Genomic DNA, 8,676 nt, shown 5'->3' on the forward strand with positions numbered 1-8,676 from the left:
CTCTCTCTCTCTCTCTCTCTCACACACACACACACACACACACACACACATACACCACAGACATGGGTAAATACATGTATAAAATTGTAATTGGAGTCCAGTATCCCGTTTTCAATAGTGAATAGAACACTCCACAGAAAATTAGTAAATGCACAGATTTGTAAACTGTAAATAAGTTCCACCCAGTTCCAACATATAACATATAACAGTATAACCATGTACCTTTTATGTACACCTGGGCCATTTTCCAGGGTCAGCCATAGGCTAGACCAGAAAACAAGCCTCAGTAAATTTCATATGATTAAAATGATACGAATGACCTTCAACTTCAGTGAGATGCACACACCCTGTCTATCATCTATCTGTAGACTTATCTAATGGATTCTGTATAGTCCAAAGATCTTCCTGCCTGTGCTGGGATCATAGGCATGCGCCCCCTCAGCCTGGGTTGAGTTTTTGTTTCACGTATTTAAGGCTCATTTGTTTTTTGGTTTTGGTTTTTTTTTTTTTTTTTTTTGGATTTTTTGAGACATGGTTTCTCCGTAGCTGGCCTCGAACTCACAGAGATCCGCCTGCCTCTGCCTCCCGAGTGCTGGGATTAAAGGCGTGCGCCACCACCGCTTGGCTGGCTCATTTGTTAGATACATGTATGTTGGCACTTTTAATAACTTCCTGATCTACTGTTTTTCAGTATAAAATGTCTTTTATGGTCTCTAGAATCATGTTAATTTTTATTTGGAGGAGGTTTCATTATCTTACCTAGGCTGTCCTTAAATCTGTGATCCTCTTGCCCAGCCTCCTGCATAGCTAGGGTGTCAACTTTGTTGCCTCATGCCATGGTGTGTGGCTTGCTGTGGAGACCACGGGGACAATTTGGGAGGATTAGTTCCACCATGTGGGTCCCAGGGGTCAAACTCAGATTGTTAGGATCAGTGGCAAGTGCTGTTACCAACTGAGCCATGTCACATGATCCCTGACAGACCTTTAATTTGTTTTTCGATTGTATGTGTACGGGCGTTTTGCCTGTAAGTATATCTATGTACCACTTGCGTGTCTGATGCCCATGGAGGCCCAAGAGGGCATGGGATGTCATGGAACTGGAGTTAGAGATGGTCGTGGGCTGCAATGTGAGAGCTGGGAATTGAACTGGATCCTTTGGGAGACCAACCAGCCAGTGCGCTTATCACCGAGTCATCTCTCCAGCCCCCTCACATTAAAAATTATACTTATTTTTCATGGGGCCCATGTATGGAGGTCAGAGAGTAAGTTGAGGGGATCACTTCTCTCCTTCCACGGTGTGAATCCCCGGATTATACTCCTTTCTCAGGCTTAGTAGCAAGTGCCTTTACTTGCTGAGCCATCTTGTCTACCCCCACCCCACATCTCCCTGCCATTTTAAAATCATTCACTTCACTTCAAACCTATTCAGGCCTTTGAATCTAAGATATGCCATTTACAGCAGAATACTTTTTTTCCTTTTAAACAGATCTAAAAGTCTCTGATTTGTTGTTGTTGTTGTTTGCTTGTTTGTTTTTCAAGACAGGGTTTCTCTGTGTAGCTTTGGAGCCTGTCCTGGAACTCACTCTGTAGATCAGACTGGCCTTGAACTCACAGAGATCTGCCTGCCTCTGCCTCCCAAGTGCTGGGATTAAAGGCATGTACATCCACTGACTGGCAGTTTCTTAATTTTTGAGATTTCTTTGTGCGTGAGTGTGTGTGGGTGTAGGGTGTCTGTGTACTTTTATTATTGCTGCTGTTTGTTTTTTCAATGTAGGAGCTAAGTATGTAGAACAAGCTAGTTTTAAACTTGTAATCCTCCTACTTCAACTTCTTGAGTGCTGAAATTACAGGAGTAGGTCAACATACTTTTGGGGGGGGGTTGAGACAGGGTTTTCCTGTGTAGCCTGGCTGTCCTGGAATTCACTCTGTAGACCAGGCTGGCCTCAAACTCACAGAGATCTGCCCACCTCTGCTTCCTGAGTGCTGGGATTAAAGGCGTGTGCCACCACTGCCTGGCTCCTTCCTGTATTCTTGAGGCAATTTCTTACATAATCTAGGCTGGCCTCAGATTTCCTTAATTGTTGAGGATGACCTTAAATTCCTTATCCTCCTGCCTCTACCTCCCAAGGGCTGTGACTTTAGGCAAGTGTCACACACAGTGCTCCAAGCTTTGTATTTTAAATAACCACAATGTGGATTTAGAGTAGTACTGAATTCAATGCCAGCAAAATACAGGATATTACCAGGAATGGGGCCACACACGTGTGATCTCAGCACGTGGATGATTGGAGGCTTGAGTTCGGGTCTGAGGCCCACCTGGGTGTGTTTACACAGAAAAGCACTTTCTGTGATATCATTGGCTTGTGCAGCACATATTTGGAATCTGAACAGTACAGCTTCCCTGAAAGATGAAGCTTTGTCTAGTGATATCTGTTTGTGAGTATGTGAGTGTAGTGCTCATGGAGCCTAGAGGCAACAGATCCTGGAGTTATATAGGTGGCTGGGAGCTGCCTGATGTGGACAGTGGGAACCAAATTCAGGCTCTGTGAAAACTGATCTTTTAGCTGATGATCTCTCTCTCTCTCCAGCTCCCAAAGATACAGGTTTTGTGGGTTGGTTGGTTGTTAATTTTTTTGAGACAAGGTCTAAATAGCTCTGGCTGTCTTGGAGCTTGATATGTAGACCAGGATGGCCTTAAATTTGCAGAGATTCCCCTGCCTCTGTCTCCTGAGTGCTGGGATAAAAGGCATGTGCCACCATATCTGGCCTAACAATACAGTTTTATAATTATTTCTTTATCTTGCTGGCTAGTAGATATTTGTGGGACTCAAACTCACACAGGAAAATTTAAATATCAATATCAAATATCAATATCTAAATATCTAATATCAAAATCTAAATATCAAGAGGCTTCTGGGAATACAGTTGGGTCACATGAGCAAAGTCTTACTGCCTTTTACTCTTTAAATGTATTTACTTATTTTTATGTGCACGGGTGTTGCCTGCAAAATATATATGTGTGTGTGTGTGTGTGTGTGTGTGTGTGTGTGTGCACTGTGTGCATGTAGTGCCTGTGGAAGCCAGAAGAGGGCACCAGATCCCCTGGAACTGGAGTTTATAGAAAGTTAAAAGCTGTCGTGTTGTAGGCTCAGAGAATCAAATTCTGGATCCTCTGGAAGATCAGCCAGTGCTCTTAACCACTGGGCCATCTCTACAGCCCACCCCACTCCTGCTTGTCCTGGAACTGACTCTGTAGACCAGGCTGGCCTCAGATTCCTAGATCCACTGCCTCTGCCCTCCCAGGAGCTGGGATTAAAGGAATACACCTCTACATGCAACCCCTGGCTCGTCCATGTACCTTTACTTTTTGGGTTTTTTTTTTTGTGTGTGTGTTTTTGTTTTTGTTTGTTTGTTTGTTTGTTTGTTTTTTTAGGATAGGGTTTCTCTGTGTAGCTTTGGAGTCTGTCCTGGAACTCACTCTGTAGACCAGGCTGGCCTCGAACTCACAGAGATTTGCCTGCTTCTTCCTTCTGAGTGCTGGGATTAAAGATGTGCACCACCACTGCCCAGCATTACCTTTACTTTTAAATGTACTTTATTTTTTTAGAGCAGTTTTAGGTTTTAAGGGGGGGAAAAACCAACAGAGTTCTGTACACTTCTCCATAGTTCCCCTTACATCAAAGGGCAGGCAGATGGTTCCGTGGTTGATCTTACATCAGTGGACATGCAGGTGGTTCCGTGGTTGACCTTACATCAGTGGACACGCAGATGGTTCCGTGGTTGATCTTACATCAGTGGACATGCAGATGGTTCCATGGTTTATCTTACATCAGTGGACACACAGGTGGTTCTGTGGTTTATCTTACATCAGTGGACATACAGATGGTTCCGTGGTTGCTCTTATATCAGTGGGCATGCAGATGGTTCCGTGGCTTATCTTACATCAGTGGGAAGGCGATGGTTCTGTGGTTGCTCTTATATCAATAGGCATGCAGATGGTTCCGTGATTTATCTTACATCAGTGGGAAGGCGGATGGTTCTGTGGTTGAGCTTACATCAGTGGGAAGGCAGATGGTTCTATGGTTGATCTTACATCAATGGGGATGCAGATGGTTCTATGGTGGACAGCACCGCCTGATCTTCCAGAGGACCCAGTTCAATTCCCAGCACCCACATGGTCACAACTGTGTATAACTCCAGTTCCAGAGAATCTGATCCTCTTTTCTGTTCTCCGTGGGCTCACATACATGTATTCACACACACAAACACACACACACAAACGATAATTTGTACTGACTAGTTTTATGCCAGCTTAACACAGGCTAGAGTCATCTGAAAGGAGGGAAGGAGCCTCAGTTGAGAAAATGCCTTCATGAGGTCCAGGCATAAGACCAGGCAGAGCTTTGTCAGCTTGAGGCCAGCCTGGTTTACAGAGTAAGTTCCAAGACAGTCAAGACTACATAGATAGGGTGTTTTAAACACACACACACACACACACACACACACACACACACACACACACACGATCCAGATGTAAAGACATATTGTCTTAATTGGTAATTGATGGGGTAGGGCTCAGGCCATGTGGGTGGGGTCATCCCTAGGCTGACAGTTCTGGGTTCTTTAAGAAAGCAAGCTGAACAAACCATGAGGAGCAAGCCAGTAAGCAGCTCCCCTCCATGGCCTCTGCATCAGCTTCTGCCTCCAGGTTCCTGCCCTGTGTGAATTCCTGTCCTGACTTTCTCCAATGATGGACTATGATCTGGAAGTGTAAGCAGAATAGACCCTTTCCTCTCCAGCTAGCTTTTGGTCATGGTGCTCCATCACAGCAATAGAAGCCCTAACTATGACACCCTTTGATTATATCTCTCACATTAGTATGTGCCCTAATTATATTTAAGAAGCCAAAGTTGAAGCTAGGTGTGGCTGCTCACACTTGTAATTCAGTATTTGAGAGGTAAAGTCAAGAGGATCCAAAGGCAGCCTTGACTACACAGCAAGTTCAACCTCATCTCAAAGAACCAAAAAGAGAAAGGAAAGGAGAAAGAAGCCAACAGTGGCACATCATTGTTAGCTAAACTGCTTACTATAGAAGCCAACATTGGCACATCATTGTTAGCTAAACTGCTTACTATATTCAGACCTCCTGGTCCTCACCTACCTACTGTCCCTTCTTGTTTTGGATACAGCACCACATTACCTTCAGGTGTCATATCTGCTTAGCTCCCTCTTTGCTGCCAGAGTTTCTCAGACTTTTCCTTGTGTTCAACGTCCTTAGGAATCTTGAGAAACAATCAGGTAACATTACAAGATGTCACTCAGTGAGTTTGCCTTGAGATGGCTGGGTTGGGATAAAGAGCACACAGTGAAGCTCCGTTTCATTCAGTCAAAAGAGTACTTGCCACACAAGCATGAGGTCCTGAGTGTGGGTCCCCAAGAACCACATACAAACTTAGAGTGCAGCCAAGGCCATCTGTAGTCCTGGACTGTAGAACTGGTGGGTCCTTGAACCGTGCTGGCCAGACAGGGCCACTGATTTTAATGACCTTTGAATTCAGGAGAGACTCTGTTTCAAAAACTATAGTACAGCTGGGCATGGTGATGTAGTGATGAGGTGAACAGGCCTGCTTTTCGTCCCACCTGGATCCTGCATGGCTAGCTTTACACTCGAAATAATAACACACAAATTGTATTCATTTGAACACTGCCTGGCCCATTAGCTCTAGCCTCTTACTGGCTAACTTTCACATCTTGATTAACCCATTTTTACTAATGTGTGTAACACCATGAGGTGGTGGCTTATCGGGAAGATTCTAACCTATGTCAGTCTTGGGCCGGAGCTTCATGGTGACTGCCTGACTCTGCTTTCTTCCTCCCAGCATTCTGATCGGTCTTCTCCACCCATCTAAATTCTGCCCTATCAAAAGGCCAAGGCAATTTCTTTATTAATCAATAAAACAACAGATAGAAGACCCTCCTACATCATTTTCTGTTTAAACAAAAAAGAAAGGCTTTAACTTTAACATAGTAAAATTACATATAACAAAACAGTTATCAAGCAAGAATTACAGTTACAATATTTATATCTATTTTATCTTTTATCATAACAAAGGAAAACTATAACTATTTATTCTTCAACTCCATCAAAGACTCCAGAAGGATATAATATTACCTAAGCAAACAAGAAGTAAGCAACTTCCAAAACTCTAGAAATGACAGAAACATCTCACTGTCTTGACAGTCACCCAAAGTTCTTTTGTACTGTTGGGGCATCCATCCTTGGCCTACAGGCCCATAGTATCCAGCAGACGTTTCCATGAAGCAGGAAAATTCAAAGACAGTTCAGTCACTTTTTTCTGTGTCCTGCAGAATGTCTCACAGACTCTTTCATGAATCAGGAACCCCGAAAGACCATCTCACCTTTAGGCAAGTTCAGGAGTCCTCTTTCTGCGGGTTCTTTGTGTCCAGTTTATGCATCAGTCCAGGCAAGAGCAGTTTCTTGCCCAAATGGCTAACCAACTCCATAAGGAGCCTCTTCGATGCCCATCTCCTCTTGAAGTAGATTGGTGCTGCCAGGAGCAGACGTGTCTCGTTGTCATGAAAAGCCCTAAGTTATTAAAACATTTAAAATGCCAAATTCTGTATTTTCCATATTTGTGCAGCTTTATTTTAACCTCTATTTCATTTATTTTTACTTTTTGAGACAGGTTCTTTGTATATCTTTGTCCTAGAATAACTGTAGATCATGCTGTCCTTGAACTCACAGAGGTCTGTCCGCCTCCTCAGTGCTGGGATTAAAGGTGTATGCTACCTTACCTTGAACTCACAGAGATCTGTCTGTCTTTGCCTCCCAGGCATTGGGATTAAAGGCATGTGCTACCACACCTTGAAGTCACAGAGGTCAATCTACTTCTGATCCTTGAAGTCACAGAGGTCAATCTACTTCTGATCCTTGAAGTCACAGAGGTCAATCTACCTCTGCCTCACAAGTGTTGGGATTAAAGTTGTGTACCACCACATCCAACTACTGTCTTTTTTTCTTTTTTAAGAACTTTAACCTTTTTCTTTTCTCTCCCAAGCCAGCATATATTTTTAACACACAGTAAAACATTTAGAGATTTTTTTTAATCTCTCTTTACTATATCTCTCTTTTTCTAACTACACGAGTCTTTAAGGAGAGGATGAAAGCCGTGGCTTTGACGACTGGATCCAGCCCATTCCTTAACTTTCCAGCCTCATGGCAGAGATACCAGCTGTAGCCATTTTTATTGCCACAACTCTATGGTGTTTCAAGGTCCCTGCCAGCAAGTAAGCTGCAGCAACAGACCACACTCAGTTGGACTGCCTGCCTGAAAGAGTCAGAGTTTGCCCTGGTAGGATGGCCCAGAAAGCCAGCATTTTAAAATGGTGCAGCTTTTCTCCTGCTATGGCTGAAAACCAAAAAGCATGTGTTCAGCTTTTCATCAATACTATGTAAGTGTTTCGTGGCAGGACCTCTTAAAAGAGCTGCAAGGTTTTGCAGCTAAAGCTGAGTCAGGAAGCCTCTCTTAGATGAGAGCACTTGCTTGCCTCTCGCAAGCACAGCAGACCCGAGAAATTGCTGCTACCAAGAAACCATGCTTTACTACTCTATTCTTCCTGAAGCTTTCTCAGGCTTTCTGTGGATTCAGTTATCCACATCTGGGCGCCATTTGTAGTAATGAGGCTTTTATATATATATATTTTAAAAATGCTGCAAGATCCCTGGCAGCAGTAGGCAGCAGAAATGCTGTAGGTCCCAAATGGTGGTAGCGGGCCATGTGGCAGCAGACAGTGGATCCTGGGAGCACCCAGTCCCAGGCAGAGATGGCTGCCTGTCCCGGAGCAGTGGCTGGTTCCAGGCAGGGAGACACATGGTGGGCGGGCAAGAGACAGACATGGATAGACACAACATGCAGAGTGAGGTTGAATATTTATTCAGGAGGTTATGGAGGAGGAAGGATGAAGGGGGGACAGAGAGAGATAGAGAGAGAGGGAAAAAGAGACAGAGAAGGGGGAAGCAGAGAAGTGGGGAGAGAGGCAGAAGCGAAGCTGCCTCTCCGAGAGGAAGGTGAAAAAGAGAGCAAGCTCAGGCCAGAAGCTGAAGATCAGCCTTCCTCAGAGGATGGGGGAAGGAGTGGGTGTGGCTTGTCTCTTAAAGAGACAGAAAACCATAACAAAGGCAACTGCCTCACTCTGCTTTCTTCCTCCCAGCATTCTGTTCAGTCTTCACCTATCTAAATTCTGCCCTATCAAAAGGCCAAGGCAGTTTCTTTATTAACCAATGAAACAACAGATAGATAGAAGACCCTCCTACATCATGGTGGCACACAATGGCATTGGTGGCGCATGCCTTTAATCCAGCACTCTGGAGTTAGAAGCAGGCAGATCTCTGTGAGTTTAAGGCCAGCTAGGTCTACATTCCTAGTTTTAGACCATTCAGGAGACTTTTTTTTTTAAGTTATTACTCCTGTTTTCTTTTGGGGGAAGCAATCTTTGGAGGGAAGTCTATATTTGCAGCCTATAGGCAAGGCCAGTGCAGTTGCTGCCCTTGTAGGGTGGAGCATCTACTTGCTGCTCTTGTAGGGTGGAGTCTCTACACACACACACACACACACACACACACACACACACACACACTACTCTTGTAGAGTGGAG

At 44.3% G+C, this 8,676-nt stretch overlaps 1 protein-coding gene across 1 annotated transcript in view; it reads left to right on the forward strand.

Annotated features, from left to right (window-relative positions):
- Fam186a (family with sequence similarity 186 member A) overlaps positions 1-8,676 on the forward strand; it is a 44,375-nt gene that overhangs the window by 22,005 nt on the left and 13,694 nt on the right. The window lies entirely within an intron of this gene.

This window comes from Microtus ochrogaster, chromosome 15 (genome assembly GCF_000317375.1).
Source record: "Microtus ochrogaster isolate Prairie Vole_2 chromosome 15, MicOch1.0, whole genome shotgun sequence".
Lineage (NCBI taxonomy): Eukaryota > Metazoa > Chordata > Mammalia > Rodentia > Cricetidae > Microtus > Microtus ochrogaster.